This window comes from Mirounga angustirostris, unplaced genomic scaffold (assembly GCF_029215605.1).
Source record: "Mirounga angustirostris isolate CCGP_5_RB_7025 unplaced genomic scaffold, mMirAng1.0.hap1 SCAF_10, whole genome shotgun sequence".
Lineage (NCBI taxonomy): Eukaryota > Metazoa > Chordata > Mammalia > Carnivora > Phocidae > Mirounga > Mirounga angustirostris.
This window is the reverse complement of record NW_026991718.1, coordinates 105468837-105484137: the sequence shown is the minus strand read 5'-3', so window position 1 is coordinate 105484137 and position 15301 is coordinate 105468837.

Genomic DNA, 15301 nt, shown 5'->3' with positions numbered 1-15301 from the left:
TGCGTTTTTCGTACATGGCCTTTATTATGTTGAAGTATGTTCCTTCTAAACCTACTTTGTTGAGGGTTTTTATCAGGAATTGATGTTGTACTTTGTCAAATGCTTTTTCTGCATCTGTTGAAATGATCCTTATGAAATGAACCATATGTTCTTATCCTTTCTCTTATTGATGTGATGTATCACATTGATTGATTTGTGAATATTGAACTACCCTTACAACCCAGGAGTAAATCTCACATGATTGTGGTGAATGATTATTTTATTGCATTGTTGAATTCTGTTTGCTACTACTGTCTTGAAGATTTTTGCATCTGTGTTCATCAGGGATATTGGCCTGTAGTTCTCTTTTTTTGTGGTGTCTTTATCATGTTTTGGTATTAGGATAATGCTGGCCTCATAGAATGAATTTGGAAGATTTCTTTTCTATTTTTTGGAATAATTTGAGAAGAATAGGTATTAACTTTTCTTTAAATGTTTGGTAGAATTAACCTGTGAAGCCATCTGGTCTTGGGCTTTTGTTTGTTGAAAGTTGTTTTGTGTGTGTGTGTTTTAAGATTTTATTTATTTGAGAAAGAGAGAGAAAGAGCAGTGGGGAGAGGTGGGGGGCGGGGAGAGAGAGAGAGAGAGAAGCAGACTCCCTGCTGAGCAGAAAGCCCAACTCGGGCTTGATCCCAGAACCCAGAGATCATGAACTGAGCCGAAGGCAAATGCTTAACCAACTGAGCAACCCAGGTGCCCCTGTTAAGAGTTTTTTGATTACTGATTCACTTTCTTTGTGGTTATCAGTCTGTTCAAATTTTCTGTTTCTTCCTGTTTCAGTTTTGGTTGATTATATGTTTTTAGGAATTTATCCATTTCTTTCTAAGTTGTCCAATTTGTTGGCATGTAGTTTTCATAATATTCTTTTATAATTGTCTGCATTTCTGTGGTGTTGGTTGTTATTTCTCCTCTCTCATTTGTGATTTTATTTATTTAAGTCTTTTCTCTTTTTTTCTTGATAAGTCTGGCTAGAAGTTTATCAATTGTATTGACTTTTTCAAAGAACTAGCTTCTGGTTTCATTTATCTGGTTTTTGTTTTGTTTTGTTTTTGTTTTTTAGTTTCTGTATCATTTATTTCTGCTCTAATCTTTATTATTGCCTTCATTCTGCTGTTTTTATTTTTTGCTATTGTTCTTTTTCTAGCACCTTTAGGTGCATTGTTTGGTTGTTTATTTGAGATTTTTCTTGCTTCTTGAGGTAGGCCAGTATTACTATAAACTTTCCTCTTAAGACTACTTTTGCTGCATCCCAAAGGATTTGGACTGTTGTGTTTTCATTTTCATTTGTTTCCATGTACTTTGTAATTTATTCTTTGATTTCCTGGTTGATCCATTCATTGTTTAGTAGCATGTTATTTAACCTCTATGTATTTGTGTAATCTTTCCAGATTTTTTCTTACAGTTGACTTCTAGTTTCATAGAAGTCATTCTATGGTCGCATTGTTATGGTCACAGCATTGTGGTCAGAAAAAAATGCATGGTATGACTTTGATCTTCTTGAATTTGTTGAGGCTGGTTTTGTGGGCTACTATGTGATCTGTTCTGGAGAATGGTCCATGGGCACTTGAAAAGAATATGTAATCTTCTGTTTTAGGATGGAATGTTCTGAATATATCTGTTAAATCCATCCGGTCCAGTGTGTCATTGAAAGCCATTGTTTCCTTGTTGATTTTCTGTTTAGATGGTCTCTCCACTGATGTAAGTGAGGTGTTAAAGTCCCCTACTATTGTTGTATTAATATTGATTAGTTCTTTTATGTTTGTTATTAACTGTTTTATGTACTTGGGTGCTCCTATGTTGGGTGCATAAATATTTATAATTGTTATATCTTCTTGTTATATTGTCCCTTTTATTATTATATAGTGTCCTTCTTTGTCTCTTGTTACAGTGTTTGTTTTAAGATCAATTTTGTCTGACATAAGTATTTCTACTCTGGCTTTCTTTTGATATCTATTTGCATGATAGATATTTCTGCATCCCTTCACTTTCAATCTGCAGGTGTCTTTAGGTCTAAAATGAGTCTCTTGTAGGCAGCATATAGATGGGACTTGTTTTGTTTTTTTTTTTTAATCCATTCTGTCACCGTATGTCTTTTGATTGGAGCATTTAGTCCATTTACATTCAAAGTAATTATTGATAGATATGTATTTATTGCCATTTTATAATTTGTTTTCTGGTTGTTTTTGAGACTTTCTCTGGTTCTTTCTTGTCTTTCTGTCTGTCTTGTTTTGCTGGCTTTCTTTAGTGATATATTTTGATTTCTTTCTCTTTATTCTTTGCATGTTTATTAGTGCTTTTTAATGTATAGTAACCATTAGGTTTGTATTTAACTTCTGTATACAGCAGTCTATATTAAGTTGATGGTCATTTAAGTTTGAACCCATTGGTTTTTTCCTCTCCTTCCTACGTTTTAGGTATATGTTATGTATTTTTTGTGCATTCCTTAACTGATTTCTTACAGAAATATTCATTTTTACTGCTTTTGTTTTTCCTACCTTTATACTGTCTACTTACACTTTCTCAAAAATTCCCTTTAATATTTCCTGCAGGGCTGATTTAGTTGTAATGAACTCTTTTAGTTTTTGTTTGTCTAGAAACTCTTTATCTCTCCCTCTATTCTGAGTGATAACCTTGCTGGATAGAGTATTCCTGGCTGCAGATTTTTCCCATTCAGCACTTTGAATATATCATGCCACTCCTTTCTGGCTTGCAAAGTTTCTGTTGGAAAATCTCCTGCTAGACTTATGGGTTTTCCCTTGTAATTTAGTGCCTTCTTTTGTCTTGCTGCCTTTTTTTTTTTTTAAGATTTTATTTATTTATTTATTTATTTATTTATTTATTTATTTATCAGAGAGAGAGAGCGAGCACAAGCAAGGGGAGCGACTGGCAGAGGGAGAAGCAGGCTCCCAGCTGAGCAGGGAACCCAATGCAGGGCTCAATCCCAGGACCCTGGGATCATGACCTGAGCAGAAGGCAGACACTTGATGGACTGAGCCACCCAGGCACCCCTGTCTTGCTGCTTTTAAGATCTTTTCTTCATCACCATATTCTGCATATTAATTACAATATGTTTTGGTGTGGGTCTGCTTTTGTTGATTTTGATGGGAGTTTTCTGTGCCTCCTGGATCTGGATGTCTGCTTCCTTCTCCAGATTAGGGAAGCTTTCAGCCATTATTTACAGTTGAGCAACATTTTAACTATCATTTAATCAAATATTTCTTAACTTGCTTTAACATCCATCTTTTTTCTGTCTAAATAGACATATTAAGATGAAAACAAAAGAATGTTTTGAAAAATCTGTACTAAGTAACATAAGAAGCACTGACTTACAAACTCCAAGAGCTTAGAGAAAAGGGATGTCAATACAAGGTCAAGTAATCTTAGAGGACTCCATGAAGGAAGTATAATTTGTACTGGGATATAGGATGAGAAGTGTTTAGATGGGTGAAAAGGAGAAGGAATAACATTTTAGAAGTAATGATGATTTAATTGAGGGGAATTTATAATATGGGAAGGAACCCAACTTTTGCTGAGGAATTATCTGGTGGAGTCATATTTCAGAGGGCTTTGAAACAGACTAAGGTATTTAGATTTCTATTGATAGGAGTTAGGAAGAGTTAAAACTTTTGAATCATTAAGTGTTGTGGAAAATATTAAATATTTTCCCCAGCATTCCTCTGTTAGTAGATAGTAGAGTCAGAGTTCAAACCCAGGAGCTCTGGCTGTAAAGCCTATCATTTTAGCCTCTAACATTGGATTTCCAGTAAGTCCACTGAATGTTAAGTCCATTTGGGCAAAAGTGAATTAAAAGACAACCTGAAAATATGGATGATAGGTTTCCTTGCAGTGACTTATACTTGGGAGAACATGAAAGCTTGGACATGGATATTTTGGAAGCAATGCACCAAACAAGTTACATATCTGTGTCTTGGTCATATTTGAGGGAGCTCCATTAGCTCACTGTGTTCATGGACCTGACACTAAAGGAATTCATCCAGTTGAAATAAAAAAACAGAACCTACAGGATTAGCACCAAAAGACAGAAATGTAACCAAGCCCAGGGCTTTCCTGCCAAGAATAGAAAGGTATGGAAAACTCATCTCCTGCTTGTCTGGTCTAGTAAAACCTGACTAAATTATTATAGAAAGGTAAAAAATTAAAATAAAAAGATCCATTTGTAAGATTCTTACCAAGGGAACTTTTTCTTGGAGTGGACCAAATAGCATAGAAGTGAGGTACAGCTCATTCCAAAACCGTAGACGAGTTATGAAACCACTTGGATAATTATGGCTGACCATTGCAGTTCCATGTGGATCATAAACTGCAGTATACCCGTGCTAAATGTACAGAGAGTTCCCTGGTTTGTTAGACCATGCTCATATGTCTGCTGAAGTGATTGGAGACAAAACAGAGACTGAGAGCCTCAGCAGTAGTTTAAAATTTGGTTAGTTTGCTAATTATCTCCTTTTTCTTATTATTAGAAAGATAAACTTTATTACACTCAAAGAAATAGAGTGGGCCACATTATTAATACAAAATCCAGGCCATCCACATTGGTCAATACCAATCTCAAAAGATGTTAACCTTGTGTAAAATAAATACATAAGAGAAAAAGAGAGAAATCGAGAACCACTAGCTTAGGACTCATAATTTATTTTGAAGACATTTTTTTCCTCTTTGTATTTCAATAAACCATATTTGTTACAAAACAAATTAGTGAAAAAGTTTTCTACTAACTTGGTATTAAGAATTATGGAGTGAACACTTTTATTTCTTTCCTGTCTAAAATTCTCACTAAAATAAAACTGGATTATTTTGAATTAGTAAATATGTAAAAATCCTTGAAAACAAAAAAAGGTACTATCAGCAGATCATAATTCTCAGCAATCTTCTGATTTCATGTCACTCCCCCTATATTTAAAGTTACGGCCATCAATCTCTTATCCAAGTTAGAGAGACTCAACTCCCAAGTACTATGTCCTTTAAAAATGCAGGATCTACCTGGGAAGGTCTCTCACCTTGGGCATTGGTCTTGGTAAAGAAGTCAATCAGAGCCTGAATTAATGTTACCATGAAAGAGAATAAATAAAACAAGAGGATTTGTGGGACGATTTAAATTGTTAGTGTATTTAATCAAAAGGTTAAATAATATAATGGACAACATCAGAAGATAATGAGTAATTTAGAAGAATAAGTCAGTTAAGTCTCATAAAATGATGGGGGACAAGATGAATCATTGGCAAATGGGAGAAAAAGCTTCATAGAATTGGAAGGTGTGCAAACCAAATACAGCAGCTGATAGGAATTTAAGAAGCAAACAAAACAGCAGAAAAATAAAACACAGAAGGGCAGTGCTAGAAACTGTGAACTTTGGATTTTACCCTATTTTAAAGGTAAGAAGTTAGCCTGCCATGGTTTTATGTATGCTGGCAGAAGACACAAGTCTCCTAGGTCAGAGATAAAAGCCTTTGATACTCATGGCACAGCAAGCTACATGAGCATCAGAATATCTATACCATTTCTCCTTTCTCCTGAATCCTACAGGGTGACATGGTTGGGCCCAGGTGGATGCCTGCTAATGAATAACCTGAGGTTAAGTAACCCATATCTTTTATAAGGCAGTAAGTATGCAGGTCTCTTACGTTGGGAAGACACCATCCTGCCTTTCTAAGCTGTATGCAAACTTGCTCTTTGTTCTGAATGGAGACACTGTCTGTATATTCTTTTTTTTTTAATTTTTTATTCTTATGTTAATCCCCATACATTACACCGTTAGTTTTAGATGTAGTGTTCCATGATTCATTGTTTGTGCATAACACCCAGTGCTCCATGCAGAATGTGCCCTCCTCAGTACCCATCACCAGGCTAACCCATCCTCCCACCCCCCGCCCCTCTAGAACCCTCAGTTTGTTTTTCAGAGTCCATCGTCTCTCATGGTTCATCTACCCCTCCGATTCCCCCCCCCTTCATTCTTCCCCTATATTCTAAGTATGTTATGTAATAATACTTGTAAAAGAGACTATGGAACAAATGGCACTTAGTGTTTCTGTTCACAAAATGTATAAAAAAGTGAGAGACCCATGGAAAATGTTCTTCCAAATGACATGAAATAATCACAGATATGTTAGGAAAAAAATTCCATAACATTAAGAGAACATCAAAACTTTAGCCAAGAAGAACCACCAAGAAATTTAGTAGGAAAACTAAAAGACACACACTGGTAACATTACTGAGTTCCAAGAATAGAGAATCCTGAACACCCTTCATTTGTTTTGGAAACTTGTGCTGGAAAGTTCTATTATCAACTTTGTTAAGGAGGAATCTTTATATCCCCAAATATCTTTCTGTTTGGTACTGCTTGGAGTTGACCAAAAAATGGGAACTTGCAAGAGATGAGGGAGATGGAAGCAAAGCGTCAACCATTACTCTATGAGGATTATCATGATTAGGTGGAGTGAGAGATGCAAAGATGTTTGGAAGTCCAGCTTACCCTCAATCTCTTCTGTTCAACATTCAGTCCTTCTTCACTTATACCATTCTTATTAATTGACAACCATTCCCAGTGCATCACCAAACTCTTGCCTTCAGATCAACAAAAGCAAGAATTTCTTGTAGCCTTATCAACCAGTTTCCCTTTCAGGATACCACTTGCTGTCTGAATGTGCTTGCCTTATCAGATGGAATGGTTGGCAATTCTTTGATCTTCCAATTATTCCTTTCAGCCTTTCAATCCTTTAGCTTCTCCCACAAATGTGTAAGGTCAAATTCCTTTTTTTTTTTTAATTTTATTATGTTAATGTTAGTCACCATACAATACATCATTAGTTTTTGATGTGGTGATCCATGATCCATTGTTTTCGTATAACACCCAGTGCTCCATGCAGTATGTACCCTCCTTAATACCCATCACCGGACTAACCAATCCCCCCTCTCCCCTCCCCTCTAAAACCCTGTTTGTTTCTCAGAGTCCATAGTCTCTCATGGTTCATCTCTCCCTCCAATTCCCCCCCACCATTTTTCCCTTCCTTCTCCTAGTGTCCTCCATGCTATTCCTTATGTTCCACAAATAAGTGAAACCATATGATAATTGACTTTCTCTGCTTGACTTATTTCACTTAGCATAATCTCCTCCAGTCCCATCCATGTTGATGTAAAAGTTGGGTATTCATCCTTTCTGATGGCTGAGTAATATTCCATTGTATATATGGACCACATCTTCTTTATCCATTCATCTGTTGAAGGGCATCTCAGCTCTTTCCACAGTTTGGCTATTGTGGACATTGCTGCTATGAACATTGGGGTGCATATGGCTCTTCTTTTCACTACATCTGTGTCTTTGGGGTAAATACCCAGGGGTGCAATTGCTGGGTCATAGGGTAGCTCTATTTTTAAATTTTTGAGGAACCTCCACACTGTTTTCCAAAGTGGCTGTACCAACTTGCATTCTCACCAACAGTGTAAGAGGATTCCCCTTTCTCCACAACCTCTCCAACATTTGTTGTTTCTTACCCTGTCCATTTTTGCCATTCTAATTGGTGTATATATAAAGTATAATTTGCTCCAATAGGTGCTATCAAATTCCTTTGATAACTCTCTTATCTCATGACTCATAGTAGTTTTGCTTTCCTCATTGAGCCCTGACTAATAAAATTCCAAAGGTTTGGAACCTAAGAGTCTAGAGTTAATAGTTCCTCATAATGACCGCCGCTCAGTTTCAAGTGATCTTAGTCTCTGAAATCTGATTAAGGTAATCCTTGTGACTAATGTTCTTAGGGACCTAGCAGGAAATCAACAAAATCAAAGCCCAATTTAAATTCCTTCTAGGGAGCTAACATCATCTATCATCTGAGGTCTCAAATTATTTTGCAAACCAATTTGCAGATAAATGTCACAATAAAAAGTTAATCACATGAAGAGATAAGCCAACATAGAAGAAAGACAACACACAAAAGAAAAAGACCCATAGAGGCTTCAGATTTTGCAATTATCAGGCACAGACTTTAAATGAACAATGCTCATTATGTTGAATGATATAAAAATAAGATTAAAATTTCAAGTAAGAATTTGAACTTTAAATAAAACCAAATAAAAAGTCTAGAATTTAAAAATACAGTAACCAAAAGGAAGAACTAAATAGGTAAAATAATAGATACACATGAAGACAGAAATAGTAAAATGTACAATAAGTCAGAAAAATTATACAGAAGGAATCACAGAGAAACAAAAGGATGTAAAATACAGAAGATTAAAAGATGCAGGGGATATCATGAGAAAAGTTAACTAGTTAGAATTGGTGAAAAGAAGAAAATGAGTAGAAACACTGTAAGGAGAGTTAATGGCTGAGAATTTTATAATACTGTTGAAAGATATAAAGTTACTGATTCAAGAATCAGGATGAACACTGAGCAGGATATTTAAGAAGGAAAACAGGCCCATCATAGTAAAACTGACAATTACAAGGTAATTAGTAAATATCAAAAATAACCTAAGAAAAAAAGACAAATTACCTTCCAAGGGACAACAATTAGATGAAAATCTCACTTCTCAATAGGTAAATAGAAACCAGACAAGACCAGAATGACATATTACATATGTTGAAAAAAGTAACTACAATGCTAAAATTATGTACCCAGAAAGTATCTTTCAAAAATGAAAGTGAAATAAAGACATTTTTTGCTCAAACTAAACTGATAGAGTTCTCGCCAGCAGATTCCCCTAAAGGAAATAATAGATGGTAATCTTCAGTCAGAAAAAAAAAAAAGATCTTTGGTGGTAGTTTTACAATATAGGGCATTATGAAGAGCAATGGAAAAGATAAAAATCTGGGTAAATCCCAATGAATATTAACAATATTATAAAATAATAATAAAGCTTTATAGAATATATAGAGAATTAAAACATAAAAAATAATATCAGAAAAGGGATAAATGGAGAGTAAGGTTTACAAGGTCCTTGTAGTATTCTTGGAAAAGTATAAAATTAATCATTAATATCATACTTTGATAAAAGAAGAATGCTGGTAGTCATTGAAAGAATAACGAAAGAACATATAACTAAGAAGTTACTCCATAAAACACAATTATAAAAATAATCAAGAGTGCAAAAAAGGACAAAAAGTAGATAAAATATTATAAGGACTATACAGGACAAAGAGAAAGCACTCAATAAGGTCATTAATTTAAAGCAAAATCTATAAAGAACTTATCAAACTCAACACCCAAAAAATAAGTAATCCAGTTAAGAAGTGGGCGGAAGACAAAAACAGGCATTTTTCCAAAGAAGACATCCAGATGGCTAACAGAAACATGAAAAGATGTTCAACATCACTCGGCATCAGGGAAATACAAATCAAAACCACAATGGGATTCATCTCACACCTGTCAGAATAGCTGAAATTAACAACACGGGAAACTATAGATGTTGGTGAAGATGTGGAGAAAGGGAAACCCTCACATGCTATTGGTGGGAATGCAAGCTGGTGCGGCCACTCTGGAAAACAGTATGGAAGTTCCCCAAAAAGTTAAAAATAGAACTACCCTATGACCCAGCAATTATACTACTAGGTATTTATCCAAAGGATACAAAAGTACTGATTCAAAGGGGCACATGCACCCTGATGTTTATAGCAGCATTATCAACAATAGCCAAATTATGAAAAGAGCCCAAATGCCCATCAATAATGAATGCATAAAGAAGATGTGGTACATATACAATGGAATATTACTCAACCATCAAAGGAATGAAATCGTGCCATTTGCAATGATGTGGTTGGAGTGTATAATGCTAAGCAAAATGAGTCAGTCAGAGAAAGATAAATACCATATGATTTCACTCATATGCGGAATTTAAGAAACAAAACAGATGAATATGGGGAAGGGAAACAAAAATAAAAGAGGAAAGCAAACCATAAAAGACTCTTAACTAGAGAACAAACTGAGGGGTAATGGATGGAAGTGGGTGGGGGATGGGCTAGATGGGTGAAGGGTATTAAGGAGGGCCCTTGTTGTGATGAGCACTGGGTGTTATATGTAAGTGATGAATCACTGAATTCTACTCCTGAAACCAATATTGCACTGTAGGTTAACTAGCTAGAATTTAAATAAAAACTTGAAACAAAAAAAAAAAATTAAAAGATAAAGCAAAATACTAAAATTAAAAGGCAATGTTTTCATACTGGATAAAATTAAAACACAACTATATGTGATTTATAAGTGAACATATCTAAAACCTAGGAAAACAGAAAAGGCTGCAAGTTGTAGGATGGAAAAATCTGGTATAGCTTTATTAATATCAGAAATGAAGAATAAGTCATTAAGGAGAAAGCCTTGCTGGAGCTTTAGAGGACACATCAAAATTACAAGAGATCAATTCAGCAGGAAAATGTACAGAATAAATGTGTGTACATCTAATAATTTGGTTCAAATATATAAAATAAAAAGTATGAAAAACTCCAAAGAGAAAAAATAAAGTTACAATGTTACAGCACGATTATAATACATCTGTGTCAGTAAATAACAGACAATAAAATTTAAGACTCTTCATCAGGGTGCCTGGGTGGCTCAGTCGGTTAAGCATCTGCCTTCGGCTCAGGTCATGATCCCAGGGTCCTGGGATGGAGCCCTGCATTGGGCTCCCTGCTCAGCAGGGAGCCTGCTTCTGCCTCTACCCCTCCCTCCTGCTTGTGATCTCTCTCTCAGATAAATAAATAAAATCTTTAAAAATAAATAAAAGTAAAACTTCATCATTAGTGTACCATTTCTCCTTGTCTCCTAAACACCCACTCATCTTATAAGTTATGTGTGTTCTTCAGTATATATAAAGTATAATTTGCTCCAATATACCTTCTGCCCCTCTCTCTCAGTGGGAATGCAAGCTGGTGCAGCCACTCTGGAAAACAGTATGGAGGTTCCTCAAAAAGTTGAAAATAGAGCTACCATACGATCCAGCAATTGCACCACTGGGTATTTATCCCAAAGATACAAATGTAGGGATCCGAAGGAGTACGTGCACCCCGATGTTTATAGCAGCAATGTCCACAATAGCCAAAGTGTGGAAAGAGCCAAGATAAGATGTCCATCAACAGATGAATGGATAAAGAAGAAGTGATATATATATACAATGGAATATTATGCAGCCATCAAAAGGAATGAGATCTTGCCACTTGCAAGGACGTGGATGGAACTGGAGGGTGTTATGCTGAACAGAATAAGTCAATCAGAGAAAGACATGTATCATATGACCTCACTGATATGAGGAATTCTTAATCTCAGGAAACAAACTGAGGGTTGCTGGAATGGGGTGGGGGTGGGAGGGATGGGGTGGCTGGGTGATAGACACTGGGGAGGGTATGTGCTATGGTGAGCGCTGTGAATTGTGCAAGACTGTTGAATCTCAGATCTGTACCTCTGAAACAAATAATGCAATATATGTTAAGAAAAAAAAAAGAAGATAGCAGGAGGGGAAGAATGAAGGGGGGGAATTCGGAGGGGGAGACGAACCATGAGAGACGATGGACTCTGAAAAACAAACTGAGGGTTGTAGAGGGGAGGGGATGGGAGGATGGGTTAGCCTGGTGATGGGTATTAAAGAGAGCACGTTCTGCATGGAGCACTTTGTGTTATGCACAAACAATGAATCATGGAACACTACATCAAAAACTAATGATGTAGTGTATGGTGATTAACATAACAATAAAAAATTAAAAAAATAAAGTATATGGTTTTCTGTCTCTGTGCAGTTATTATGATATTATTTAATAAAGAATTATGTGCACTTCCATCTCCAGAATTATGGTATGCTGGGTTATTCAAACTAATCTTCCTAAAATCAAATAGAGTTTTTGATAAAATAGATCTGATAGTTTAGTAAAGAATTGCCAATCCAAGATCCAGTTAAAAGTCAGAACCTAGGAATACAAAAGCATTCTGGGAGTTCTGCCTGAAATCTGAGTAACTTGATCTTTATTTTATAATACTAAAAGGGGACCATAAGACAGAAGTCAAAGCCCCAAGGTGAGGATTCTCACAGGATCTTTGTTCTCATAAATCTAGGAACTGAAAGAACTATACCCTATGGTAAGAGAAAGTCTGAAATAAACCTACGCCAGGATCACCTCCATCCCCACCATGCCAGAAGTCTACTGTGGCTCTGTGTGGAGCAGGAAGGAAATATCCCTGAAGAGTTGTAATCTCTCAGGGAGCTGTGGTCCCTGGGTTTGCAAACCTAAATTTACATCATCTCCATGATCCACAATACCCCAATATGACTAATTTAAATTGGCCCCAAACCAGACACCTGGCAGAAGCAATTTCATGTCCTCTTGAAGAAATGCACTCTCATCCTAGGCCTCAAAGAATTCCCAGCAAGAATTTTCCAAGGAGAATAAGCTCACAATGAAACAATAACCTAGCACAGGAGGGACAAGGCACCATGAGTAAAAACCCACAGAATCCACAGGGAAAAAATAATTACCATCTCTAGACTAAAAACTGTACTTTTCTCTGAAATTCTTTCCAAGAACAAAAAAAAATTTTTTTAGATGGCTGGATTCAGATTTGTGAAGAGTCAAAAAGAAGTTACCAAATGTGAAAATGCTCGCTTAGCATACTCCATTTGCAATCAGTATTGACATTTGGTTTTTTTGTTTGTTTTTTTCTTTTTTGGGCAGCAAATGGAAGAGACTATGCTATGGGAATCATAGTGCAAGTTAACTGAAAAGACAGGCATACCTCAATTTCTTTTAGACAAGTTTTTGATTCTTAAATTTTTTATCATCATATGCAAGCTACTTTTCAGAGATGAGTGAAATATTTATTTAATAAAGGCATAGGAATCTGTAGTGAGGATGTTCAGAGAGGTTATAAAACCCAAACTAATTGTGATCAAGTGAAATACAAAAATAATAAAAATATATAATAAAAATCATAAGATCATAAAAATATATTATGTTTCCTTTGCAAATCCATTTAATTAGCATTTCAAGATTTCTAATTCTTATACTATGCTTAGATGTCTCCTAGGTCATTATTGATAGAATGCTCTGGTCCTAACATAAACAGTTATTCTTACATTTTTCGTAAGAACTTTTGAAGTGATTATGTTCAATTCCATGTTTCAGGAAAGAAGGCCCAGCCAAAAAGACACTTCTTTCTCCCTTCTCTTCTTCCCTTTCTCCTTTCTAATTCAGTTTAGTACAGCTCAACAAACTAAATTTGAAAGCTATCATATACCAGGCAACATAACACAAGTTATATTTGAACTTTGATTATTCTTTGCCAGCTAACAGGCAGGTGGAAAAAAAATTACACCATTTCCTCTATTATCAAATTAGATTTGGAATTTTTTTCCTGCATATAAGTGGTTTATCTAACTATGGCTTTGTGCCTGGTGTCACCACTGTTTTGGAGACAATTTCTCTATACACGTAAATTACCATTGCCCTCTTGTTTACACATCCAGGTTTGGTTTTGCTATTGGTCAGTGTAAATGTCTACATGAGAAAGGAAGCTTGGGACAATTTATAAAAACAATGGAGTAAATTTCTATTAGGGCTGAGAATCTTTCTGCTGCAAGGGAGGGAAACCTCAAACTCAGTTCCAACAGGAAATTTATTGGCTTAAATAACTAAAACATGTAGAAGTAAGTTGGATGTAATTAGAACTTCAATCAGCAGAGCTGAAGTCTCCCTTATTTGCTTTCCTTTTCTTCATTCACAAATGAGTGCTTCCCCATGTAGTAGAAAATATGGACCCCAGAATTGTCAAATAACTTTATTCTTGGCACGTATGTCTCTGAAGGAAAAAAAAAATCCCTTTTCCAAGAGATACATCAAAAATCACGAAGTTGATGCAGACTAACTGAACTTGGTCCATATGTCTTTCTCTGCCCATCCCTAGGCTCTGATTGGCCAGGCCTGGGTCACATGCCCACTCCAGAAATGAGGAGTAAGATAAGTCCTATATGAAGCAAAGAAAGAGAAAGTGAAAGAAGAGTGATTCCCCTAAAGGAAGAAATTAGCCCTGCTCCAGAAGAGAGGTTGACATTTAAAAATAATCAATACTTATACCAATTATAATCTAGTTCATTTCATATGGACACATCAGCTACCAAGGAAGAGATACTGAGTTGTACAGGAAATAAATAAGTAAATAGTTCATTTGGGGAACATACTTAACACTTGAATTATAAATCAACATTTGTTTTATAACAACGAACTTACAAATATCTTTATCACTTTGACTTACACACAATAGACAAGATAAATTTCTCTAACTAGTTGGAAATTCTACTTTGTGAAAAATGTGCTATAGATAGCCATCAGAATAAAAAGCAATATAATCCCTTAAACCAACTTCAGAGCTGTCCTAGGAAAAAAGTAAGCAAACGACGTTCCTTACATTTTTATAAGTGAACAGTAAGAAGAATTGTATACCACAAAAGAGAGTGAAGGGAAACTTGCCAGACTGCTAACTGTTTAGGTGAGGAGGCCCTGGTATCACAGTTACATTTAAATAACATAGGTCACATTTTGCATATCATGAGGCTGGCATTAAGTAAAAGAAAATCTTGTGGACCCCTGTGTATAATTTCCCCCAGACTGGTGTTGTTTTTTTTTTTTTTATTTCTTCAATAACTTTGTGCTCTGGCCATGGTGCTGAATGCTTGAGGGCCACACCTTGGGCAGCCCTGGGCTGACTTGAAGAATGCAGATTCAAATTATGGATTCAAAGTCACAGTGGATACTTACTTTTTGAAGGAAAGAAATATTATATTCTCTGACTTTGTTGAGGAAGAGGAGGCGCTGTGACAAAGGATAAGGCAGAGACTTTGGCCCAAAAGAATATTACATTACTGACTTTAAATCAGAGAATATTTACCATTGCCTTCCTGTAAACCTAGGTTAATATTTCTAACTCAGTACCCCCACAGAATCATTAATTAGTTTGGAGAATAAATTAATTATAGGAACTGCTTGCATTAGTGAGAAAAAAGACTCTCACTACTTTGATGAATAAAAAAATAATAATTTCTTTCCTTAAGATTATGTTCCATGAGGGCAATATTTTGTTTTTATTGGGTTTTTTTTTTTGCTTCTTTTGTATCTCCACATTATATCTCTAGTATGTCAAATTGCACCTCACACATAGAAAGTACTAAAAATTTCTTTTTAAATTAAAAAGACTTCTCTTCAGCTTTCTCTCTCTGATACTGAATAACTCACTATTTTGTCTCATTTACTTCACATGCAAACTGTACCTGGACC